At 40.4% G+C, this 13,779-nt stretch overlaps 1 protein-coding gene across 1 annotated transcript in view; it reads right to left on the minus strand.

The window, feature by feature from the left end:
• RNF144B (ring finger protein 144B) overlaps positions 1–13,779 on the minus strand; it is an 82,580-nt gene that overhangs the window by 54,033 nt on the left and 14,768 nt on the right. The gene's annotated exons all lie outside the window — the stretch shown is intronic.

The following is a 13,779-nucleotide window of genomic DNA, read 5'->3' on the forward strand; positions in this document are numbered from 1 at the left end:
CTACAGGGCCACACCAGGACCCCACTCAATGCATAGACCCCATGAATTGTGGAGCTTCCCACAAGCACTCTCCTGCCCCGAGTACTATGATGTGGCCCAGGATTTTAGGAGAGAAGTTAGAGCTGCGTTCAATGACTCTAGGATTTCAGTATTCATACCCTTTGTTTGAGGTTCTAAGAAACACTGGTTCAAGATAGATTGTTTGAGTGTAAATTGATAAGTAATGATATGACCCAGGCACATGATACTTCATCACTAGAGGCTTACACCTCTACACAAGAAGGGAAAACAACCTGCCCGAGTTATTATTTTTATTGAATTTTCAAGTACCCCAGGGTCATCATATGCCTTCCATTACCTTCCACAAAAATTTTGATTTCAAACCCACCCTCTGTTCTTCAATACCTCTAAGTAAAGCACGAAAGAATGGAAATCTTCCACATTAGCTCCATGCCTGTTGTACAAACCAATCACAGGTAAGATGGTTAACAGTTCTCAGACAGACTGGCACCTAACTTGAAAATACTGACAAAAACTCAGAGAGCAAAAACCAAGAGTGAAAGCACCATCATTTAATGTCATGTGAATAACAACAATTCTAAGACATTAAACAGTAGCATTAGAAAGATACCCAAATATGCAATTTTCATAACACCTGATAAATTCTAAGGGAAATGTTTCAAAGAGAACATTTTTAACACTTAGATGATCTAAGGGAGAAAAATGGTTTTTGTCGGATGAAAAGTCAGTATTTTTGCTTCACTAGTTTGGTAGAACTGTTGTTGTTAGTGGCCATTGAGTTGATTCCCATTCATGGTGACCCCATGGACGCAGAGTAGCACTGATCCACAGGGTCCCCAACCATTTAGAAGCAGACTACCAGGCCCAGGTTCTCAGGCACCACCAATTTTCTGGCTAGCAGTTGAGCATTTAACTGTTTGCGATACCTAGGGACTCCTTGTTGGGTAGAATATAGATAGATATCTAGCCATACAAAGTTATGCATAATAACAAGGAGTGCTCCTCAAACCAGGATCTAACCTGAATGGCGACCAGATGATTGGTATTACCTTCTCCATCTCTGAGAGTCTATGAATTGTGTATAATGGAATCTTCTCAGAAAGGAAGGAAGCCTGGTGGTGTCATGGACTAAGCATTGGGTTGTTAATGACAAGGGCAGTTGTTCAAACCAACCAGCCACTCCACAAAAGAAAGATGAGGCTGTCTCCTCCAGGAAAGATTTAGAGTCTCATAAACCTGACAGAGCTCTGGTAGCATAATGGTTATGAATTGGGCTGCGAGCCGCAAGGTCAGCAGTTTGAAACTACCAGCTGTTCCACGGGAGAAGGATGAGGCTTTCTGCTCCGGTAACGATTTCCAGCCTCAGAAACCCTGTATAGGGTCGCTATGAGTCAGAACCGACTCCATGGCACATAACAACAAAAAACCTAACAGCAGTTTGACTGTGCCCTGCAGGGTCGCTATAAGTGAGAAGAGACTCAATAGCAGTGGGTTTCCCAGAAAGGGGGTCTCTCCTGTTAAGAGCATTACTTTACAATGTACCAAAGTGCATTCTTCACAACACTAGGATAAAGCTCCTAATACCCACCTGAAAACAAACCACACACCTCAGTTTACTGCACTTCACAGATCCCGCAATTCTTACAAATTGAAGCCTCGTGACAATCTGCCCTGAGCAAATCTACTGGCGCCATTTTCCCACCAGCATGTACTCACTTCATGACTCTGTGTTACATTTCGGTCATTCTCATGATATCCCAGACCTTCTCATCATGCACATGAATAAACTACAGTGCAGTGTAAACATGGCTTTCACATATAGGAAACCAAAATACTCATGTGACTGGCTTTATTACAAGATTTGCATTATCGCAGAGGTCTGGAACTGAACCTGCAATATCTTCAAGACATGCTTGCAGGTGTATTTACTGTACACCTGTTCATTCTCCACCACTAGATTACACCCTTTTAAAACTGATCTTCTAAAGAAACAGTTAAAACGCACAGTCAAGGGAACTGGATTCTGATGACTGACGGTAAAGTACAAACCCTAAAGCGGCTCTCTAGTTGGACTAATCATTGCCCTCTTTAGCTCCAGAACTTTCATAATTAAAAGGGACAATACCACCTGCCTAACCTACTCTCAAGGAGCCCTGGTGGTGCTGTGGGTTAGGCATTGGACTGTTAACCATAATACAGGCAGTTCAAATACACAAGATGTTCCAAGGGAAAAAGATAAAGCTGGAAAAGATTTCGTCTCCGAAAGCCTATATAGGGACACTCAGAGTTAGAATCAACTCAGCGGCAATGGACTTGGGCTAGCCTATTCTCACAGAAGGGGTCACGATATAGTGCTATAGGATAAGCACTGGACTGCTAACCTCAAGGTCACCAGCTGCTATTTGGGAACCCTATTCTGAGTCACTGAGTCAGAACCAAGTCGATGGCACTTAACAAGTCTCAGAGCAATGACGAGTCATACAAGAGAGTAAATACATGAAAATATGAAGGTGAAAATAAAGGCATGCAAATATATAGTTGAGGAACTGAATAGATATTAGATGTCAGCTTTACAAATTTACAATATAAACTGAAATGAATTTGTGTGTGTATGTTTATAAAGACTCACATAGTCTCATTAGTTCCTATTTAACTCAAAACTTTCTTATAGACTCAAATAGACCCAAGGAGAAGCTTGAACAGAGGCACGTGGGATGTTCTGGTACAAATATAGTCCGAAAAAGCACACACTGTCAAGTTAACTGACTTATGGTAACCACTGTGCTGTCAGAGTAGAACTGTGCTCCAGAGGGTTTTCAATTGCTGATTTTTCAGAATTAAATCCCCAGGCAATTTTTCCAAGGCACCTCTGGGTGGATTTGAACCCTCAACCTTTCAGTTAGAAGATGCTATTATTATTAGATGCTGCAAAGTCAATTCCGACTTACAGAAATCCTATTTACAACAGAACGAAACACCACCCAGTCCTGCTGCATTCTCACAATTGCTGCTACTCTTGAGCCCGATGATGCTGCCACTAAGCCAATCCTTCTTGTTGGGAGTCTCCCTCTTCTTTGCTGTGCCTCCACTTTACCAAGCATGATGTCCTTCTTCCGGGATTTGTCCCTCCTGATAATGTAGCCAAAGTTTGAGAGATGAAGTCTGGCTATCTTGGCTTCTTTTGGAAGGCCCATGGCACCAGTAGTACTCTTCTCCGACACCAACACCGTAACTCAAATGCATCAATTCTTCTACAGTCTTCTTTACTCATTATCCAACTTTCATATGCATAAGAGGCTATTGAAAATACTATGGCTTGGGTCAGGTGCACTAAATTCTCAAACTGACATCTTTGCTCTTGAACACTTGAAAGAGGTCTTGCACAGATTTGCTTAATGCAATACGTCTTTTGATTTCTTGACTGCTGTTGCCCTAAGTGTTGATAGTGGATCCAAGCAAAATGAAATCTTTGACAACTCCAATCTGTTCTCCATTTATCATGACATTACTTATTGGCCCAGTGGTAAGGATGTTTGCTTTCTTTACATTGAGGTACAACCCATGCCAAAGACTCTGGTCTGGGATCTTCATCAGATCTTCATCAGTTAGCAGTGGAGCACATTCACTGTTTATGCCTCTCATGGACTCTACTTTGCCTAACAGAAACACTTCAATTGTCACTCATGGATTAAAAAACAATAGTAGTATATGGGTCCAGTGAAAGCTGGACAAGTGAGGACTTTTATTCATTCCAACAAACAAGAGCAGCTGGCGGGATCAGTGAATTACAATTAGCCCATTGGAACACAGGCATGCCAAACTTACAGTCTAACCGAAACTAAACATCATCTATCACACTAATGTTGTTAGAGTTTAATGGTCTGCAATTTCAGTTAATATTTAGCTTACAAATGTATTCTAGTGTTCACGTTTTTTTAAGAGACATGAGCCTAAATGTGCTTATATCCTTGTATTATGTTTATATAAGTTTAAAGGAGACTATAATAAAAGTCATTTTAATGTAGTTCCATGTTCGGATTTCAATGAGTTTCCCCTTGAAACAGAAGCCAATTAATCCACCAAAAGAAGTGAGAGCCAGTGATTCTCAACAACAACAGCGGGGCTGGCAGTTCGGCACTTCCCCTTAGGAGACATATCATTAATTACGCTCTTTAAAGAAAATGTAATAAACTATACAGCCCTGCCCAATTCTAACATCCCCTCCTGTAGACTTGGCTTTTCCTCACTGCTTGCCAATATTCCTATTGCCACCTTAAGTGATGCTAAACAAACATCCAAACTCCTGCTCTCGCATTGGCTCTGAGCCATAGTGACTCCATGTGTTACAGAGTAGAACCAAGCTCCATATGGTTCCCTTGGCTGTAATCTTTACAGAAGCAGATCGCCAAGCCTTTCTTTCACAGTGCCGCCAACTGGATTCAAACCACCAACCTTTAGCTTGTTGTTGTTAAATATCGTTGAGTTGGTTCCGACTGATAGCGACCCTGTGCAGGGTTTCCAGGGAATGGCTGATGGGCTTCAACTGACAACCGTGTGGTTAACAGTTCAGTGCATATCCTACAGCATCGTATCAGGACTCCTTCAGGTTAGTCAAGTGCAAACTACTTTGGACACCCAGAGACCTAGATATGACAACTGAACTATGTTGTGCACGTGAACAATGAATAACGCAGCACCTATCCCCTTGTCCTGTGCGAATGAACACGCTCCCTTCTCCAGCAGCTCAGGAGTCCCTGTAGGATCTGAATCCTATCTTAGCCTTAGAAGCACAAATCCAGGATAGGATGCATGGTAGATGCTCAGAGTTTAGTGGGAGATGGAAACCTGCACCTTGGTGAAACTCCTTCAGTTCTAACAGCTTTCTGTCTCAGTGGGGTTGCATATTATGGACATCTATATCAATGGAACCACATACAGTCCTTTGTGTCTAGCCTCTTTAACTTAGTGTTGTGTTTTCAAGATTCATCCAAGTTACAGCATTTTAGAACCATCTAATACTGCCTTGGTGTACCATATTTTACACAACCTTTCATCATTTGATAGACATTTGGGTTGTTCCATGTCTTGTCTGTTACTATGAACATTCATAAGTTTTCATGTGTTTGATTTTTCATTTCTCTTGGGTACTATGGTACCTAGGAGTGGAATACCCCCAGGTTATGAGTTTAACTAGTTAAAGAACCACCAAACTGTTTTTTGAAAGTGGCTTCACCATTTTACATTCCCACCAACTGTCTGAGTTTTCAATTTCTGCACATCATTGTCAATACTTACTATTGCCTGTCTTTTTCCACTATCGCCATCCTAGTGAGTACAAAGTAATAGCTCATTGTGGTTTTGATTTGCATTTCCCTAATAACTATATCCTGGTGTGGCACTGTGGGTTAATGCGCCAGACTGCAAAGTCGTTTGAATCACAAGGTCAGTAGTTCAAGCTCACCAGCTGCTCCTTGGAAACCCTATACAGGGTCGCTATGGGTCAGAATCGACTCGACAGCACTTAACAACAACAATAACTATATGGAGTCCTGGTGTGGTGCTGTAGGATCAGCAATGGAATGCGAGCCACAAGGTCGGCAGTTCAAACCTACCAGTGTCAAAAGTTTCTGCTCCTCAGAAACGTTATATAGGGTCGCTATGAGTTGAAATCAACTTGATGGCACTTAAAAACAACTATACAAGATCATTCTGCTTTGGAATTAACTCAAAGCCACTTAACAACAATAACTAATGATATTTGTTGTAATTTTCATGTGTTCAGTGTCATTTGTATATATATATTCTTTGATGAAATGTCTATGAAGAGCCTTTGTCAATTTTTTAAATTAGACTATTTGATGCTTTTTATATTGAGAGCTAAGAGTTATTTATATATCCTAGATATACGTCCCTTATCAGAAATATCACTTTCAAATACATCTCCCTGAGAAATCTGTGGATTTCCTTTTCACTTTATTAATGGAATCTGTGTCTTAAGACACAGAACATCTTTTTAAAAAGAGCCTTTTTAATTTTTTTAATTATTGGATGAAGACCAGGTTATCCATTTTTTTAATTTGTTGTTCATGCTTTTGGTGTCATATTTAAGAAGGCTTTGCCTAACTCCAAATCACATTTACTTTTATATTTTCTTCTGTTTTATAGTTTTAGCTCTTACATTTAGATCTAAGATACATTTTGAGTTCGCTTTTGTATATGGTGTGTGATACAGGTCTAACTTCATTCTTTTGCATGTGGCTATCCAGTTGTCCCTGAACTATTTGTTGAAAAGACTATATACACTCCATGAATTATCTTGGCACCCTTGGTGGTAATCGGTTGATTAAAAACATTAAGTTTATTTCTAGACTCTCCATTTGATTCCATTTGTCTATATATTTATCCTGTGCCAGCACCACATTATCTGGATTACTGCAGTTCTGTATTAACTTTTGATACTGGGAATATGATTCCACCAGCATTGTTCTCTGAAAAAACTGTTCTGGCCATTCTATGTCCCTCCAATTTCCCTATGAATTTTAGGATAAGCTTGTCCATTTCTGTAAATAAGTCAGCTGAGATTCTAATAGAGACTGCACTGACACCTGTTTAAGGTGGTCCAGGCAGTGCCATCTTGACAATGTCCAGTCCAGGGCCATGGGATATCTTTCCATTTACTTAGGTCTTCTTTTATTTCTTTCAATGTCTTGTAGTTTTCAGATTATAAATTCTGTAGTTTTTTGGACAAATTTATTCCACAGTATGTTATCCTTTTTGATTGATGACATTGTAAGTAGAACTATTTTCTTTATGTTCTCATCATAGTGTTCCTTGCTGATGTATAGAAATAACATTTGATTTTTACATCCAAGTGGGCTTGGAAGTCAGTAGAAAATAGAACTAAAATATAAAGGACTTTTCTCACAAACTTTTTGACACTCCCTTGGATTAATCTTGTATCCTACAACCTTGCTGAACTGGCATCAGTATGTTTAAACTCTCCAGATGATTCCAATGTTCAAGAAAGTCTGAGACCTCCTAGAGTTCAGTACCATCCATGACATCTGGTCAGGAGAGGTATTGTGTGTCCATCATACCTGCCTGTACGTCATTTATTAATGTGAAGCAACATTGAGCTCCCAAAGAAGAGGGCCTACTTTCTAGCCAACTTCTCCATTGAGCACAAACACGTACCGTCAGTTCCCGAAGACATATAAGTAAAGAGAGCTTAAGAAGCCAACTACATACACACGTGTTAAAGCTCTGATTCAGAGACTTTAAAAACCTTAACATAAAATAGTGCTGTTACTTTTTCTGGAAAAGACTACTCAGGTTCAACTCATAAGTTTTGGAACAGTCATCCAACATGGGAGATTAAATCTGAGCCCCAATCAAAAGCACTTCAAGTTTCCACCAAGCACGAATGACCAAATACTTCTATCTTTATCTCGGTGATCATGAAACATCTAAATTAAGAAATTCAATGACAGAAATAGCTCTGAAGATAAATCCATTGGAAATGCTGTAGCCTGCTGGACCAGACTCACAATGAAGCCAATCAAATCCTCTAAACTGGAAGTATATTTCTGTCAGAGCAAACAGCCGGTACTAACACTGGAAAGTTCTGCTTCCAACACTAATAATTCACTAGCTCCTCAAGACCTCTCGAAAGTTTCCCCTTTTCTCACCTTTCTTTAAAAATGTTGGTCTTAATTCTTATACTAGTCCCCAGAAGACTCACACGTGTCAGGTACTATTTAATGACACAGTAACACCCAGAACCAACGGCACCTAAAAAACAGCATACCCAGAAAGTTCCAAGAGAATGGTTCCAAGGGAAAGAAAACAAGAAGCTTTGCCAAATCCTTCCATTTCCTCCAAGACGTCCTGGTGTGGTGCTATGGAATAAAGCACTGGACCACAAGGTCGGTGGTTCAAACTCACCAACCGCTTCTTGGAAACCCTATACAGGGTCGCTATGAGTTGAAACTAACTGGAAGGTAATTAACAACAACCTTAAAACTGCATCATGCAAAGGATAAAGCAAATAGCATAAAAAGTTAATGGCAAACTCTGGTGAGCAGATAGGTATTCATTGTAAAATTATTTTACTTTTGTTGTTTGGTTTAAAAAATTCATAGTATATGTTTGGAAATTTTTTCAAAGCAAAAAAAAAAGAACCATTCATCACATCTCAGATTTTAATGTTCTTTATAGCAGAAATCATCTCTATTATTTTAAAAATAAAATCCTAGCATCTATAGCAGTATTTAAGCCACAACTTGCAGTAAAATCCCATGAAATAAAATCTCAATTAAAACTAATGGTAGTAATATTAACGGAAAAAAATTTAATTCAAAAATATATTAACATTGTATACATTAGCAATGACATGAACTCGTCATCCACTATATTTTTCCCCCTACAGTTTGTCAGTCTGTTGCACTGTGGTGGCTTGTGTGTCACTGTGATGCTAGAAGTTTTGCCACCGGTATTTTGAATGCCAGCAGGGCCACCCACAGTAGAAAGATTTCAGTTGAGCTTTCAGATCAAGACAGACTCAAGCAAAATTTTATTAAAGACAATTCAAAAACAGCTGCAAAAGTACATTGACAGGAAACTGCCAAAGGTCAAGCCAGTTTCAGACGAGGATGTGGAACAAAAGATATCACTGCTGACGTTAGATGGATCTTGGCTGAAAGCAGAGAATGCCAGAAGATGTTTGCCTGTGCTTTATTGACTATGCAAAGATTTTTGACTTGTGGATCATGACAAGCTATGGACAACATTACAGAGAATGAATATTCCAGAACCCTTAATTGTGCTCATGAGGAACCTGTACATAGACCAAGAGGTACTTGTTTGAACAAAACAAGGGGACACTGAATGGTTTAAACAGGAAAGGTGTGTGCCAGGGTTGTAACCTTTCATCATACTTATTCAATCTATAAAGGAGTTCTGGTAGCGTAGTGGTTACGAATCAGGCTGCGAACCACAAGATCAGCAGTTCGAAACTACCAGATGTTCCACGGGAGAAAGATGAGGCTTTCTGCTCCCATAAAGATTTACTGCCTCAGAAACCCTGTACAGGGTCGCTATGAGTTGGAACCAATTCCACGGCACATGACAACAACATTCAACCTGTAAACTGAGCAAATAATCTGAGAAGCTGAATGTGGCATCAGGACTGGAGAAACGTTCATTAACAACCTGTGATATGCAGATGATACAACCTTTCTTGCTGAAAGCAAAAAGGACTTAAAATACTTACTGACGAAGATCAAAGACCACAGCCTTCAGTATGGAATGCATAACAATGTAAAGAAAACAAAAATCCTCACCACTGGACCAATAAACAGCATTCTTATCAAGGAGAAAAGATTGAAGTTGTCAAGGACTTCATTCTTCTTGGATCAACTATCAACACTCATGGAAGCAGCAGCCAAGAAATCAAAGGACGTATTGCATTAGGCAAATCTGTTGCACACAAGACCATTTTTAAAGTGTTGACGAGCAATCTCTTTTGTGCATCATCATTCAACAGTATTTGCTTCCATTCCCTCTGTTTTTTGTTGTTTTGTTTTTGGGGAGAGGTGTACACAAAAACACTCGGGAATATGTCATCATTTAAACAACCAAAGGGCACATTCTACAAGCCTGCCTCCTGGCTTCCAGCACTCAGTCCCTCTCTTCCCATGAGTTAAAACTCCTCTTAACTCTCAATAAAACCTAACTTAGTTACTTGTCTTGAATTGCCATGTACTAAAGTTTTTGAATTAGCAACAATTCCAACAAACTAGACTATGACAAGTCAAAGCCATATAACCTGTTTCATAAGCCATATAAGATGTAAGCAGTCACAGAGTAAACACATGTACCACAATGAACATGAAAGTGAGCGGTGAACATTCACCTCATCAATAAAGTACGTGAAATAGCCTACACAGGTATATCAGAACCACCTGGAGGACAGACTAGAACACAGAGGGCTGGGGATCATCGCTAGAGTTTCTGATTCGGTAGGTTTGAAGTGGGACCCTAGGATTTATATTTTTAACAAATTCACAGGTGATGCTGTTGGACCAAGGGACACACTTTGAGAGCTACTGGTCTAGAACTAAACTATTGATTACAGGGTTGGCAATAGAAACAGGACATAATGAAAATGAGGAACAACAGTCAAGCTGATGGATATGGTATGTATCTTAAAATTACGTCCTTTAGCCAAGGAGCTCTGGTAGTGTAGTGGTTACGAATCAGGCTGTGAACCTCAAGATCAGCGGTTGGAAACTACCAGCTGCTCAGTGGGAGAAAGATGAGGCTTTCTGTTCCCGTAAAGATTTACAGCCTCAGAAACCATGCTCGGGTCACTATGGGTGGTGAACTTAACAACAATCTTTATAGCAACTCTATAACTGGCATTAACCCCATTTTACAAATAGCAGCTTAGTAATGTATCCTAGATCCTCATGACTCATAAAATAGGAGTTAAGGTTTAAAACAAAGTCTAATGAGAGAGCCCTTGCTTGTTTTCCCAGTACCACACAAGCATCTCCATGTATGAGAAATACTGAGAAAGACTAGAACTTACCTGAAGACTATAAACACCATAAACCCTAACAGTAGGTTTTTCAAAGGCTAAATATCATTCCCTATAAAATAACTAGTATTTAACAGCACACTTCTTTGGTAAATGAGTCATTGATGATTCTGACATAGACTTCTTGTCTTCCATGGGGGAGACCCAGGTTTGATTCCCGACCAGCGTACCTCAAGTGCAGCCTTTCCCTGTTTGCCAGTGGAGGCTGTGTGTTGCTATGATACCGAACAGATTTAGCAGAACTTCCAGATTAAGGCAGACTAGGAAGAAAGACCTGGAGATCTACTTCTAAAAATCAGCTAATGAAAACCCTATGGGGATGGCACAGCATTGGACATTGCTTTGTTCCTTTGTGCATGAGGTCATCATGAGTTGAGGACTGAAATCATGGTGGGCGGCAACAACAATTTAGGAAAAGAAAATGTTAGAGCTATGAAATATTTTTTTTTCCAGCTACAGTAAAATCCCTGTGCTTTAGAGTTAATCCTGCTCTATACCCTGAGCACACAGATGTCATCTGGAAATAGCCATTTAGCCTGAAGTCCTTTCAGGACCACCAATAACTTCCAGAATACTAAAGTGGAGGGAAGGAGAAAGAGAAGGATATGAGAGAGCACTGGCTTCTGAGCCAGAAGACCTGTGCTGACATCTTAACTTCAATTTCAAAATTTAAATCTATACCATGTACACTGGGAGCTTCAGCTGTGTGGACCAGACCTCTTAATCCCTCAAATAACTTGAGTGAAATCACACAGATAGACATTCATGGAAGATGGAAGAGGCTCAATCCCTTCTATCTGAAGCAGTGTATTCAGATTACATATTCTCTATTGTCTGGAAGACGGAGCCTTGGTAGTACAGTGGCAAAGCACTAAGCTGCTAACCAAAAGGTTGGTGGTTCAAGCTCACCAGTCACTTCATAGGAGAAAGAGATATAGCAGTCTGTTTCCATAGTTCTATTCTGTTCTATGGAGTCCTGGTGTGGTGCTGTGGGCTAACGCGCTGGACTGCAAGGTCAGTTTGAACCATAAGGTCAGCGGTTCAAGCTCACCAACCGCTCCTCGGAAACCCTGTACAGGGTTTTGTTTGTTTGTTTTGTTTTTCTGGACATAAAATATTTATTCAGGTATACTCTGGGGAATATAGTGAATATCAAATGTAGGATCACAGTATGAAGCAATGCCAACCCTCTCGGAGGTCAGACCGACTCAACACTTAACAACAACAACTATGTGCTATAGGGTCGCTATGAGCCAGAATTGACTCAATGGCTACTTATTTGGTTTTGATCTTCTGGAAACTCTGGATTAGTCTCATCAGTTGTTCCTAACACCTTCTTTGAACTGCTGAAACAATTCTGTACATAGAAACAACAACCATTGTGAGTTTTACATTTACATAAGCCATTACCAAGCTTTAGAAACTACAGGTAAGATCATAAAAACCTAGCACAGACCTTCATCCATTGTTCATACTAACAAATATAATTGAAGGAGAGCCCATTATGTGCCAAGCAGTACATTATGTTTATTCACAGAGGCTTGTCATTTCCCCAAACAACTCGTGATCCAGGAATTAAAAGCAAGGATCTTGGACAAGCTGCTTACTACTGTATCTGGTCTCTTTATCTGTGCAATGGAAGGTTAAAGAGTAAATTAAATTCGGTATCATTGCATAATACATATTACATGCTAGGTACTCAAATGTCCTGCTTTCCCTGCTGTGACAAGGAAAATAAAAACCAAATTCAATACCATCATGTCAATTCTGACTCATAGTGACCACACAGAGAGTTTCTAAAACTGAAAACCTTTACAGAAGCAGACAGCCTTACCTTTCTCCTGAGAAACAGTTGATGGGTTTGAACTACCAACTTTGTGGTCAGAGCCACTAGGGTCTAAGAGACTGCGTGAACACCCTAAATTCACACACTCTTCCCAAGAGAGTCACATCAAAGAGACTTCCTTACTGATGGGTGGAAAATCGTGCAAAACCATTGAGGCTTTTGGTTAACACGGAACTGTTTTCATGGAAATGAGCCATGGAGTGTGTCTAACCTGATTTGGGGAAGTACCTTGAAAACTAGAATCTATGAGACCCGTCCTGACATAAGCAAGCCGTGATGAACTTTAAAGTCTTTCAGAAATGGAGTTTCAGGGTTAATTGGATTTTCTGGTTAATTCACAACCTTTCTGGCTCAACTTGCCTAAATTTAAAACAGTTCCTTGTTGTCACTGATCATAAAGTATTTTGTGTTTGTAAGACGGCATCTCTCGCCTCCTCAACATGCAAAACACCCCACCACTGCAGTCAAGTAGATTCCAACTCACAGAGGGCCCTGGAGGACACAGTAAAAGTGCTTCCTGGGGTTTCTGAGGCTGAAAATTGGCACAGAATCCGACTGCCTCTTCTTTCTCCTGTGGCACTGGTGGATTTACAACACCAGTTTTCAGTTAGCAGCTCAACACTCAACCTACTGCCTTTGTTGTTGTTGTTGTTGTTATTACATGCTGTAGAGTCAATTCCGATTCATAGCGGCCCTGTTTGGGGTTTACGAGGCTTTTCAATCTTCCCAGGAGCAGAAAATCTCATCTTTCTCCCATGGAGTGGCCGGCAGGCTAGAACTGTGGAACCTTGTGGTTCATAATCCAGTGCTTATCATATAGAACCCACTGCACTCCCATCTACTGCCTTAGGAACACCAAAATGAACATTAGGTTTTTCCATTCACTCATGTCTGCTATGTGTAAAAGAGGAGTACTGGTGAGGCGCTGGGGGATAAAGCACTGAATCCCAAGGTCAGGTTGAATCCCAAGGTCAGCAGTTCAAGCTCACCAGCCACTCCTCAAAAACCCTATACAGGGTCGCTGTGACTCAGAACCAACTCGATGGCACTTGGACAACAACAATGTATAAAAGAAGAATCCCTGGTGGTACAATGGTGAAACGTTCAGTTGCTAACTGAGTAGTTCCAACCCATAAACCACTGCTTGGGAGAAACACCTGGCAATCTGGTCCTGTAAAGATTTACAGACTAGGAAATCCCATGTGGGCAGCTCTACTCCGTCCTTTATGGTGTTGGAGGAGAGTGCTGAAGGTGCCATGGGCTGCCAAAAGAACCAACAGATCCGTGTTGGAAGAAGTACAGCCAGAGTGCT

This window comes from Chrysochloris asiatica, unplaced genomic scaffold (assembly GCF_000296735.1).
Source record: "Chrysochloris asiatica unplaced genomic scaffold, ChrAsi1.0 scaffold00040, whole genome shotgun sequence".
In the NCBI taxonomy this organism is placed as follows: Eukaryota; Metazoa; Chordata; class Mammalia; order Afrosoricida; family Chrysochloridae; genus Chrysochloris; species Chrysochloris asiatica.